The sequence below is a fragment of the Dreissena polymorpha genome, chromosome 1 (assembly GCF_020536995.1).
Source record: "Dreissena polymorpha isolate Duluth1 chromosome 1, UMN_Dpol_1.0, whole genome shotgun sequence".
In the NCBI taxonomy this organism is placed as follows: Eukaryota; Metazoa; Mollusca; class Bivalvia; order Myida; family Dreissenidae; genus Dreissena; species Dreissena polymorpha.
Window position 1 is genome coordinate 130552212 of NC_068355.1, and position 14911 is coordinate 130567122.

Here is a 14911-nt window from a genome sequence, read left to right on the forward strand (position 1 = left end):
AATAATTAACAGCTGTTTCACTTTCGCTGTAAAGTTACCCCTTCTCCCGTGGCGTGCCTCAATAAATTTCAATACACAAAATAACGTCATTAGTGTTTGCATCATCATCCGCCGAAAGAAAAAGTCCAATATTTGATGGTTTACGAGTAAAAAAGCTGAAAGGTTTAAACCTTTTATTGCTCTTGCTAAAATAAGCAAACAAAGTTAAGCATAAAATACTGCTAGTGTAACAACATTTACTGAACAGTACATGTCCTTGATGTCATCGGCATACGCAACTTTTGACATATTTTCATTCATAGAGTGCGCCATTTTTACAAACTGTCAACTGAGTAATTTAGTCAGTGTTTAAACAGTGGATTAGCAACAAACAGGATGGCCGCAGCGGTACAGAAAAAACAACAGCCATTGGTAACCACGGTACAAAGTTTGGCTGTCATACGTGACCCGGACTGTTTAGAAAATGATGTCTACCGGAGGTGGATGAGCACCCGTTAAATTACCATCGTGAAGTTACGCCATTTGCAGAAACATGGCCTGCCAAATTAAAACTGCTTCAGGAGCGACGAAATAGGAAAAACCGTACACTTGACTGAGCTAAACCAAGTTCTACCAATCGCTCGACGCTATAACACACGACTTTTAACCGTAAATCGCCCGACCAGCGATTACACTTCGGACAATAATACCACTTATCGCTCCACCAGCGATTGTCCACTTTTTTAAGTCCGACATTAACACACTATAACTCGGACAGCAAGTAGACACTTTAGATTCGGACAATAATACCACTTATCGCTCCACAAGCGATTTCACACTTTTTACACACTTATAACTCGGACCAACGATTACACACTTTAAAAACTCGGACAAAAATACCACTAATCGCTCCACCAGCGATTTCACACTTTTTAGGTCCGACATTTGCACACTTTTAAAACTCGAACAATAATACCACTTATCGCTACACCAGCGATTTCACACTTTTTACACACTATAACTCGGACCAACGATTACACACTTTTAAAATTGGTCCTTCAAACATAAAAGTTTTTGCTCTACGGTATTGCTACTATGTTATAAACATATAATTTATAAATATATAATTTCTTTGACTTACCCGAAAGAACCCGCTGATGGTACACAAGTAGCACAGAGTCCATTCGAGCAAATGTGTTAAGTCATTGTCGTTAAGATTAGCTTTAAGAGATACATGTTTTAGAATAAGTAGGCATTTACCAAAAAGAACACGCTGATGTTACACAAGTAACGCAGAGTCCATCCGAGCAAATGAGTTAAGTCAATGCCGTTAAGGTTAGCTTTAAGAGATATATGTTTTAGAATAAGTAGGCATGCCCATCCGACCCCGGCAAACAGAATTTTCCGCCGACCCGGCAAACAGAATTGTCCGCACTGCGACAGGACAGCAAACACAATTAAAATTACACACACGACAATAACATAAGTAGACATATTAAAAATGAGATATTAAAAAGGCAACATATTGAATGTTTGTATACGTGGACCACAACAAGAAGCCATAAGACTTGGCAAGTATATACACTCGACAGATTTTTGATCAGTTCAAGCAATGAAGAAGTTCCAAGCACTGTGTCACACTGCCCGTCGATATGCGTCCCTTCTATACCGGACCGAAGGGTGGACCCATAACGATCTTGTGAGGATATTGGCTGGCCCCGGAACCGCAATGCGCTTGGATGGCAGCCTCCAGAGTTTAGGAGCCCGCCAGGAGCCGGTGGATATTGACTGGAAATAGAAGACTTGCCGGCAGTATCATAGAACGAGCAATTTGAGTCGCCAGAGTTGTGATTTTTCCTCTTTTCAGCTGATTTCCTCCCTTTCAATGTTGAACTGATTTTACAAATAGTTGTAAACTTTGCTGGATTTATATAGAAACGAAGAGTTTAGATGAACCCTGTAACCCCTGGTCGCTAGTGTTGCGACATATGGCACTAAACCTTAGTAGATAATATGTAACTGTTGAGGGCTGTACACTGGAAATGAGAATCGGGGTGCGGTGGGTGTTTTTTTTTGTCGATGCCGCACGATGTCAGCGCCGGAATCATGATGCACATGTCTGTGTTGTTAGACTTGCCGCTGAGACAGAGTGTTTTGTTCGTTCCGGGTTAAGTTGAAGTACACGTTTCCATGAAAGTGAAAGTTCATGAAAAACCCTCTTCCCATCGGCATCTCACAGGAATTCCTGAAATTGTGTGTAGACATTGGCATTGTAGGACGAGCAGGAGCCCGAGGCACGATGTTGTTTGGACGTGACGAGTCTACCAAAATGTCAGAAATGGCCATTGACTGCTGGTTGTTCAATTTGCTGTAATTGTTGATACTGTTTATGTTTTTACGGCCCGAAATTTGAACTATTTGATTAGCTTGGACTCCTTCATCATTTAACTTCTGAACCATCCTTTTCTCACACTGAAAATGATACAGTAAAAAGGATGTAAATAAACCGGATATTTCATGATGAAAATGATTTTTAGAAAAATACCTAAGCCACTACAGTGCAGTGATCATAAAATTATTGGCTTTTTAATCGAATGGATTATTTGATGAGGTAAGTGTAAAAATGTCATTGGAAATTTATTATAAATTTTAAATTAACAAAATTAAGTGTACATGTATATATATTGTACAACTTTAAAGCTCTTAATTAATGAACTGATGAAAGAACATCATGAGCCACAGCAGATGAAAACAGACCTTAAGTCGCTAGCAAACAGTTTCGACCTTAAAAGCGCAGTCAGAGCAACATCTGTTTGCTTAACATCAGTGTGTTACACATTTCATATGTATAGTTTATAGTTACTTTTTAGTACCTGTATGGTGTAATGCGCGCCTCGTCAATTCCTGCATCTGTTTTCATCTCATTCATGATATTGTTACTGTACAACTTATTTACTCCCATTGCCGATTTCTTATACCAGCCTTTTGGGCTGGTGTACAAATACTAAAGAAAAATTGGAGAGTCTTCACCCAACATGTCAGTAGGCTGTCTGTCGCGGTATGTTTTGTACAGATGTACAGGATCACGTTGAGGATCATCACGTATCTCATTGGCTTTTGGCTAATTTGCCCTTTAAAAAAGAAAATTGATATTTAAGAAAAACATATTTATTTTAGGTCTACCAATGAAGTAATGAAATACCGAGATTTATTATCAGTGAAATAAAATTGGCATTTTCACTATTTTCGGTGAAAAATAACATTGAAAATGTCAATTTATTAAAAAAATAGATTATTTATTTATTTATAAAATCTAAATATATTATTTATTAATTTATTTAGTTATTTATTCATTCATGTTTTTATTTATATGAATTTAATATTTACTTATTTAATATTTATCAATTACGTAATTTATTTATTTATTTAATAGAAGCTAAAAGGATCATTTATTTTAATAATGTATTGAAAAATAAGTAAAAAAAGCAATGAAGAAGTTCCAAGCACTGTGTCACACTGCCCGTCGATATGCGTCCCTTCTATACCGGACCGAAGGGTGGACCCATAACGATCTTGTGAGGAAATTGGCTGGCCCCGGCTCCGCAATGCGCTTGGATGGCAGCCTCCAGAGTTTAGGAGCCCGCCAGGAGCCGGTGGATATTGACTGGAAATAGAAGACTTGCCGGCAGTATCATAGAACGAGCAATTTGAGTCGATAGTGTTGCGACATATGGCACTAAACCTTAGTAGATAATATGTAACTGTTGAGGGCTGTACACTGGAAATGAGAATCGGGGTGCGGTGGGTGTTTTTTTGTTGATGCCGCACGATGTCAGCGCCGGAATCATGATGCACATGTCTGTGTTGTTAGACTTGCCGCTGAGACAGAGTGTTTTGTTCGTTCCGGGTTAAGTTGAAGGACACGTTTCCATGAAAGTGAAAGTTCATGAAAAACCCTCTTCCCATCGGCATCTCACAGGAATTCCTGAAATTGTGTGTAGACATTGGCATTGTAGGACGAGCAGGAGCCCGAGGCACGATGCTGTTTGGACGTGACGAGTCTACCAAAATGTCAGAAATGGCCATTGACTGCTGGTTGTTCAATTTGCTGTAATTGTTGATACTGTTTATGTTTTTACGGCCCGAAATTTGAACTATTTGATTAGCTTGGACTCCTTCATCATTTAACTTCTGAACCATCCTTTTTCTCACACTGAAAATGATACAGTAAAAAGGATGTAAATAAACCGGATATTTCATGATGAAAATGATTTTTAGAAAAATACCTAAGCCACTACAGTGCAGTGATCATAAAATTATTGGCTTTTTAATCGAATGGATTATTTGATGAGGTAAGTGTAAAAATGTCATTGGAAATTTATTATAAATTTTAAATTAACAAAATTAAGTGTACATGTATATATATTGTACAACTTTAAAGATCTTAATTAATGAACTGATGAAAGAACATCATGAGCCACAGCAGATGAAAACAGACCTTAAGTCGCTAGCAAACAGTTTCGACCTTAAAAGCGCAGTCAGAGCAACATCTGTTTGCTTAACATCAGTGTGTTACACATTTCATATGTATAGTTTATAGTTACTTTTTAGTACCTGTATGGTGTAATGCGCGCCTCGTCAATTCCTGCATCTGTTTTTATCTCATTCATGATATTGTTACTGTACAACTTATTTACTCCCATTGCCGATTTCTTATACCAGCCTTTTGGGCTGGTGTACAAATACTAAAGAAAAATTTGAGAGTCTTCACCCAACATGTCAGTAGGCTGTCTGTCGCGGTATGTTTTGTACAGATGTACAGGATCACGTTGAGGATCATCACGTATCTCACTGGCTTTTGGCTAATTTGCCCTTTAAAAAAGAAAATTGATTTTTAAGAAAAACATATTTATTTTAGGTCTACCAATGAAGTAAAGAAATACCGAGATTTATTATCAGTGAAATAAAATTGGTATTTTCACTATTTACGGTGAAAAATAACATTGAAAATGTCAATTTATCAAAAAAATAGATTATTTATTTACTTATAAAATCTAAATCGGGTAAAAAACGCTCCAAGGAAGAGGCGTCACCAAATTTTGCCAGTGATCACCCCGACAAAGGTCACAAAATGGCAGCCACTACGCCACCTGCAGGTATTCCAACACCTCCACCGGCAATATATGGCACACCACCTGCAGGTATTCCAACACCTCCACCGGCAATATATGGCACACCAGCTGCAGGTATTTCAACACCTCCACCGGCAATATATGGCACACCACCTGCAGGTATTTCAACACCTCCACCGGCAATATATGGCACACCAGCTGCAGAAGGACCGGTTATGCCACCCCACCTTCAATACCTAACCCAACAGACCCCGACACAATACGGTTACATGAATGCGCCAGTCTCACCACAAAATGGAAATCAGACTCACAATACTTCGCAAATGGACTCAGAAATGTACACAACAATTCTAAATAAATTAAATAACATTGAATGTACGCAAAACAAATGCAATCAAAACTTTCAAAATTAGACCAAATTGAAACTGAAGTGGAATCCATCTCAAACAAGCTATCAATAGTTGAATCGAGAGTAGCTTCCCTTAAATCAAAATTTCACGAGTCCAAAAAAAGGCTTTCGGATGTTGAATTAAGCCGTTCTTTTGAGAGTAATAAGAGTGATGAAATTAAAACAAACATTGATGTTCTATCACAAAATATAGCTTCTCTCCGCAATGAAAACATCGACTTGAATGAAACAATCATCGATCTCCAAGCAAGATCTATGCGTGACAATTTGTTATTTTTTAATATCGATGTAGGATCTAGCTTTGAAGACCGCAAGTCCGAAAATTGTGCCGAAAAAGTTTTACAGTTTTGTGAAAACAATTTAAATATCGAAAGCGCAGCCACGCAGATGAAAATCGATAGAGCACACAGGATAGGACCTTATCAACATGACAAGAAGCGTCCAATAGTAGTTAAATTTAACTATTTCGGCGACAAAGAGACCGTGAAATCTGCGGCACGGGAAAAACTTAAAAATAGCAACTTCCGCGTAAGTGACCAGCTTCCAAAACAAATCCAAGATCGCAGAAAGAAACTGCTTCCGTATATGATTGAGGCGAAACGACAAGGGAAACAGGCAAATCTTTCCTATGACGCGTTGTACATCGACCGCGTCAAGTATGCCCATGACCGTCCACCCCCTGGCCCAGTACCGGAACTGCCACAACGTGGCCGCCGCGAATACGGCGGACAGCGTAGCAACGCCGGAAGCCACCATGACCATGGGCATGACCCAACGACCAGAACTTAGGGAGACGACCGGAAACAGCTAACTGTGCTATCCTGGAATGTTCAGGGTCTTGTTTCAAAACTGAAGGACAGTGATTTTTTAAACTTTATTAATGGATATGACATTTTAATATTTACAAAAACTTGGAATGCTAAATCAAATAATATCCATATTAATAATTTCGAATGTTTCTCATGCCCACGTCCAAAATGCAACAGAAATGCGAAACGGCACAGCGGAGGTGTGATTTTTTATGTACAAATGTATATCGTATATCAAGATAAAATTGAAGTTATTAATATAAATGTAAAAGTGATTATTTGGTGTAAACTCTCTAAAGCTTTGTTTGGCTTTGAAAATGATGTATATATTTGCTGTTGCTATATACCACCCGCTGACTCTCTTGTGTACAGTGATGATAATTCCGTACTACACGATTTTGATTTCTTTGAACAATTATAAAACGATGTTAAAATGTATACCCAACTTGTGGATGTTCTTTTAACGGGAGATTTTAATGCACTAATAGGTCAAAGGTCAGATTTGGTAGATAATTTAAATCTCGACCGCTTTGTTAATATGCCCGAGCCTGATTTACCAATTGATATTTTACCGCAACGATTATCGGCGATTATACAGACGAATACGTTCGGACATAAACTTCTTACGCATTGTATAGAAAATAGTGTTTTTATTGCTAATGGGCGTTTAGAACAAGGCCTTAATACATGTTATAATTTCTGTAAAAGAAACACTGTCTGAGCAAGTACTGTCGATTATGTTATTGTTAACTACAATATGTACATGCGTATAAGTAATATGAATGTACTTGATTTGACCGAATTTTCCGATCACTGCCTGATTGAATTTACTTTAGTTTGTGATAAATGTACATCAACCGACCAGGGGCACAAATTTATAAAAATAGATTGGAAACAAAATAACAGATTTTTTTAAAAACAAACCTTAGAAGATAAAAGACACATTTTCGACGAAGTAACAAACACATTGCTATCGGACCGTGGCAATATTGAAAACTGTATAGATGCTTTATCGACTATTTTTTTTTGATATCTCATTTCAGCTTAACGGTAAAACTTTACAGACAGGCGGTAACCAGCGAAAAATTAAATGTGCGAAGAAATCATTGTGGTTTAACGAAGAATGTAAAATAAACAAAAACGAGTTTTATGAATGTAAACGAATTTTATATAATCGATATCTATGTGACGCTAACAAGATTAGATTTTTAAATTCTAGAAATAAATATTTCCGCGTTATAAGGGAGACAAAACGTAAATATTTCAATAAAGTTATTAAAGAAAAGCACACATTAGCTAAGCTAAGCACAAATAATCCAAAAGAATTTTGGCGATATATTAATAAATACAAAAAGAAACATGTTCCAAAAAGTAATGATATCAACATTGATCAATTTTTAAACCATTTTAAACAATCATGTAATACACCACATAGCAGTACATTTAATACTAATGACCCCTATGATCTGAATGCGTTGCCTTCAATCGAAACGCTCGATTGTGCATTTACTGAAGAAGAAGTAAGAAAAACAATATCTAAAATAAAGCGAAATAAAAACTGTGACTTGTTTAGCATTGTAGCCGATTTCTTTATTGATTCTAATGATTTTATATCACCATACCTTACTAAAATCTTTAATTACATTTTCGATCGTGGTATTTATCCAGATTCTTGGTGTAAAGGTGCACTCATACCATTGTAAAACTGTGGCGGAAGACGAAACTCATGTTTTACTCCAATGTCCATTGTACAACACATTGAGAAATGAAATTGTTTTAAAAGCGACATCCGTCAATAACGATTTCAATTCACTGTCAGTGCCTGATAAGATTTCATTCCTACTCTCCGATGAAAATATGGTAAAATATAGTGCCAAAACCTGTCTTGAAATATTAAAATTAAGACGCAACTACATTTACAAATAATGAATATTGAATTTGTATTATTATGTTACTGTGAACATTATATATTTATATGTATATATATAAGTGTGTATATGTTGTACATACAAACGTAGATAAATGTTATATTTATTATTTTACCTATGATTTTATTGTTTATTTGTATCGTTTTATATGCCGTAGGTTCATACATTTAACAGTCTCTCATTACTCTATTAGAGTGGTTTTATACATTAACTTGTTTAATTTTCTACATGTTTTATATATCATGAATGTATAAAAGCGAGACTCAAATAAACTTTCTGTCTGTCTGTCTGTCTGTCTGCCTGCCTGCCTGTCTGTCTGTCTGTCTGTCTGTCTGTCTGTCTGTCTGTCTGTCTGTCTGTCTGTCTGTCTGTCTGTCTGTCTGTCTGTCTGTCTGTCTGTCTGTCTGTCTGTCTGTCTGTCTGTCTGTCTGTCTGTCTGTCTGTCTGTCTGTCTGTCTGTCTGTCTGTCTGTAATACAAACTAATAATAAAGACGCGTGTATCCGGTACACAACATACACGCGTACAGGTTGGTTGACTACTGTTACATGACAGAAGAGTTGCTATGACAATTGTATGTCCAGATATCATCTTTTTATTCACAAATAGCCAATTATTGTTGAAAATATAGATACAATGAACGATATTATCAACGACACATTTAACACTTCTCGACAACATATAAATTGTTAAATAAACAAAGTACTTTTATTATGGTTTTCAGTCCGTACAGGTTGATCAGGGAGTCCACTAAATTTCCGCTTTCATAGTATTTTTCGTTTAAAGAAAGTCTCAGTGTTACGAAAACCCAGTTTAGGCGAAAAATTTCGTCCCTGATTAGACCGTGCGAAATCAACAAGTTGTCGTAACATCTTAAAGCTCTTAGTTTCTATTTGGGCTGAGAGCTACTAATTAATAAAATGGTACTCGTTAAATAGAATGTAGTTATCTATTTCAACAGGTCCTTTTAATAACAGTGTCTCCGAAATCTAAACAGGTATAAGATAACTCGTTTAGTTTTGCTTTTTTTATGTATATTTTTTATGTAATTAATTTTTTAAATAGATATTCATTTTTTTTTGTTTACTTTCACTAAAAATAACGTCATATATAGCGCTTAAGTTATCCTCTAATCCAGTCAGTAACGACTAATTAAAAACTGATTTCAAATATTGCCAGCAGCTGTGCAGACATTTTATGGTCAAATGAATTGATTTAATGATGGCGATGCATCCACAGATAACCAAGCCATTAAAAGAGCATGCTAATTTCACCAGAACGCGCAAACGTTTATTTAAATCGGCAAAGAAAGAAATTCTAAAGAAATGCTTCTTGAGCTAGCATACTGTCAACGAGTGAATATCTCGCTTTCGATATAATCCCCAACTTACCTGAACATTTATTGAGATGTTGAAAGTAAGCCGTATGCATGATTTTCAATAAAATCTATATTATATAGCCTTAAATTGACATTTCAATAATGCAGAAACAACAGTAATACAACAGATGTATTTTGAAGCATGCCGGCGTGAAACCAGATTGGAATGGCCCATTAACCCATTTAAGCCTAGTTGACTCTCATCCTTTTGACGCGTTATTTTGTAGTTTGTCTTATTATTGGAAACTCCGACATTTGTCATACAATAATTTCCCCGTAGTGATGTTAATATTGTATGTGTGTCCTGTTGATGCAAATGGAGTTCCACTTTGCTTATATGTGATATGTTGCTATAGGGCGCGTGGTGCATGCTACAACAGCGTAAGCGTTGTGAAGAAACTTAGTTTGAGTAACTATTCTGCTTGATAATTGGTCTATTGGGTTAATTTAGTTTTTATCTTACCTTAAATGTTACAAATAAGTTACTCATGTGAAAGAAAATTTAAATAAATAAATAAAATTTGATCGCATTGACCGGTCAATGAGTAGCATTGGGGATGTTAAACAATGTCAGTCAAACACAGACCTAGCTTATTAAGCACATTATTTATCAAATATCAATCTAAGATAAACTGCCATCGCATCATCACGAAACCCGCCGTTCTACGGCGGCGATGAAAATCTTTGTCATCAAGAGAAAAGGTCCGATTTTCAAACACTCAAACACTCATGACCGGGCTTTCAAGACAACATCGCGGATCTATGATCAATCAAAGCTTAAGATCACATATCAGATAATAATATCACTTCAAGTGCGCTCTAGATTGATTTTCCACATAGAATGACACGGATATTAAACGTTGTATTAATTAGAAATAATAATGCCCAAAGAGATAGTTTGTGATAGTTGAACATCTTAATGAAGAGGTAATGGTTTTCATCGAACGTGGTATAATTAAGATACTATATTTTTGTATAGATAGTATTCCAAAAAAAATAATATCAGGTTAATTTGAATATAATTTGATTAGTATATATTGGATAATTACTTTTCTACATTATTTTGACACAGTGATGAGATTGTTAAGAATCATAAAGCGTTTGTATGAAGGCAGCTCTTATATTTTATGGACATTGTTATAGGATTGATTAGGGATATAAAACATTTAGATGACAGTTTATTGGATTGATACTATGCCATTTACAACACGCAATCAAATTAAATAAGAATTCCACAATGGTTTATATGATTTATAGGAGACACGGTGCAAGAGATGTCGAAAAAATAGATAACGAGAGTGTTTGTTGCATGGTAACTTTAATAGACCTGCAACAATATGGCTTTAACCGTATTGTAATATATTGGAAATCACATAAAGTAATATATTGCACTATATTGAAGATTGCATAAGTCTTATTCAAACTGTTAGCATACTATTGTTGAGATTAACAAAGAACAATTAATTTGACATTTCAAATAGTTTTTTACGGATAATAATTATGTGTTTTTAAATTATGCTAGTTTTTTGCGAATTTAAATATAAATTATTATAACGGCTACATGTGTTGTCGTGTTACATGAATATCTGTAGAATGCAACATGAAAGACATACATGTCAAGTCTTGAGTGCTTTTTGCAAACCACAAGGAAGAAACCATTTTACAATTACAGTCGAAACTGACCTAACGGTCACCTGAGAATAACGGTCACCTTCAGGCAACGGAAAGTCTGGATTACCCTCGACGAAAATCACTCTATATTACACTTGGGAATAACGGTCACCTGTCCATAACGGCCAACGGCCACTATATTCAATACAACAATACATACAATATATTGCAATGGCTAGAGGCCTGAGGCGTGCATGAATTTTAAAGTACACATAAAGGTAGTTAAAAAGTTAAACGCTAATTGAAACTCCAGATGCAATATCAGGAGAAAGGTGTATTTTAACATCTAGTATAATAGAAAACAGGAAGTAAATGTAATTAAATATGGTGAAAATGATTATATTAGGCCCACCCGCTACGGCATGGTCAATCCAAGGCAGTAGGGTTTTAACCAGTTCAATGGCTAACCTAACTTAACACTAAGTAAAGATGTTATAACAAAATGTGAATGGATATCCTTATATATATTTAAAATGATAAAAATGTCACATATCTTAGTTGTATACGCAATATATCTTAACTGTATGCGCTCTGCATATTTTTATTTAATATTGTCAAGATCAGCAGTTAAATTACAGTCAAAGGCATTTACTATGCAGACAGATCAAGGTAGTATTCTGTAAAATGTGTCCTTATTGCTCGTATTTTAACTTGTTTACTTTGAAATTACTGAATCATAAGGTTATTATACTTTTATTTTATCGAAACCAATTAGCGATAAAACAAACGCATATACTTCTGTTACTTGAGGACCAGTCACCAGCATCAGTGCCCGTACCATTTCTCCATCTCCCGCTACTGATTCTGTTTCACAGCCAAATCCTCTCTGTGAAACAACCCCCTAAATCACCTTCATTCACTCCACTCCTGTAGGCAGTCCTGTTTGTTCTAGCAGTAATCCGTCTGGTAAGGACGGTCCTCCATCCGGCAGACCCAAACGACAACATCGCCCACCAGACTGGTTTGGCGAATGGCATTATTAACAGATTGGTCAGTATTTTGTTCAAGGTATTATTATTGATGCAATAATCTGATTGTCCAGTTTGATGTTTTGTAACCCTTTCTTGGCTAATTAACCTATTAAGTCCATTTTTGCTTATTAATTTATTAATTGTGCATTCTTAGGTATTGTAAATACTATTTTTGCATTAAGTGAAATGTTATGTCATGATTGTTATAAGCATTATACGTCTGACTTAGCTGTCGCATGAGTATAGCGGTCACCTGGCTATAGCGGACATTCTGATCCCGCGCACGAAAATCATTCTATATAACACTTTCGTTAATGGTCACCTAGCTAAAGCGACTGACGGTCAGTTTATTTTACTCCGAAAACAATTTTCACATGTGTAAAGCGGTCACGAAGCAGTCATTACGAGAAGCGAAAGTAAATTAAAACTCAAATCAACCTGTACTGTTGTCTCTTACATCTGACGGCGTTTGTGTTTACCCGTATTTTGCGGTTAAAAAAACTGCCTTTGAGCTTTCTAGCGTACATGTCAATTTGACATGATACAATAGTTTATCGGATAATTGTTTAATAAATTATAGCAAGCACTCGACGGGAGAAGCTTAATGTTGATTGCATGATACATGTGAAAGTAACATTAACAATGTGTATCGGTAGCAATTGACGGCCGAGGTTATAAAGCCATAGAAAGAGCCCTTGACAAATTACATAGATCTTTATTGCTGATATGGTGTTAACAAAAGCAGTTAACTAGCGAGTGTTGTTATATGCAGGCGATACAATGATTGGTGAACAAAACAGACATGCAATCGCAACGTTTATATAAAGGTTTTACATATATGTCATAAAATAATGTACACATTTGACTAATTGAATTTGATTCTGCTATGCTTTTGTGGCTGTTTGAATGAAAATGCTGTTTTTGTACGTGTGTGTACAAATAACTTTTAATTAGCTTTTTGTGTATGTTTCTTTGAATAAGAATGATACTATCATCTGGCCAACAATCTAAACTGTGGTCACCTGACTATAGCGCCCCCCATCCCCTGCATTCAGCGGTCACATGACTGCAGCCACTTCCTTTGACTGGACGCTGTTCACAGGTTTGACTGTACATTGTATTAATTCTTATACCTTAAATACACGATATTAAAAGTTTAACATACCGCCATAATTTGTTTTTAGTATAAAATCACATTAGCCATTGAGCCTCCGCGCATTGCGGCTCAGAATTAAGCATTTGTAACAAAAGTAAAACTAATGAAATATAAAGAAGTGAAACTCCAGCTGCTGGAGCAGTATTGAATTCTCATTATAAACAATTAGTTGGTCCTTTATTTAAGGCAAGTGACCGATTGCCCAAACAGTACAAAACAGCACAATACAGCACAATTCAAACCAACATAAACACAAAATATTAATAAAGCTGGGGTCACCGCCTTGGAACGGTCAATGCAAAGCATTGGGGGTTTAAACCGGTTATAGAGCGCTCAACCTCACACTTGGCCAAGCAATACTCATAATACATTTAAGTGTAAATAAAATTTAACGTCATAGCATTGTAACTCAAATTAAACAATAATAAAAGGGAATTAAAACGCATTCAATTTAATTACAATTTAATTACTCAATGGTATTGAAGATACCAGAGCAACAGAGTAACAACTTTTTGACGAACGATCAAATGAAACTACAAACAAGTGTCAACTACATTCCTTCTTTATAGAAAAAGATTTAAGAATATAGCGTCATTAAGTTAATATTTCAGATAATCATCGCGCAAATACAGGAAGAAGCAGCAATAATGGGTGTAAAAATTCCATATTACCTTGCTTGGTTGTTTATGTGACTGCTAAAAAATAAAATAAAAATAATTAAATCAAACAAGAAACGCCTATCAGAGAGAAAATATAAATATAATTGAACGTTATAAACCCAATGACCTATGCATGTAGATTACAACTGGAAAGTTGATCGTATTACGTCAAAAAATCCATGTACCCAGGATCAGAGAAATTAAACTACAAACACATGTCAACTACATTCCTTCTTTATAGAAAAAGATTTAAGAATATAGCGTCATTGAGTTAATATTTCAGATAATCATCGCGCAAATACAGGAAGAAGCAGCAATTATAGGTGTAAAAATTCCATATTACCTTGCTTGGTTGTTTATGTAAAAGCATTTAATGCATTATCAACTTGGAAAATAATGTTTAAGTTAAAACGTCAAGTATTAAAAAAAGATTAACAAAGAAGTGATTTCACTTGAAATAACATTTAGCTCCCTATGCGGGAGCTCTTTGAACGGGTGAGCTCGCATTTTAAAAATAAACCTGCGTGGATAATTGAATGTGACTTGTGTGTATGTGTATATCTTAAATGCGATTGTAATGTTCTGAGCTGTCAATTAATTGTGTGATATTGCTTTGAAATACCATCATAGTGGCCCTGAAACAGAATTTTCCGTCCCTTTTTTAATGTTTTAATGTAGTGTTATTGCATTTAGATGTAATGTAATATTGCTTAAAACCTCATCACTTTCCACATTATTTCGTCATTAATGACGTAACTGAATTATTCCAGTGAACTGTCATTTATATTGATATTATAGTAACATGTTATATTGTTTAACA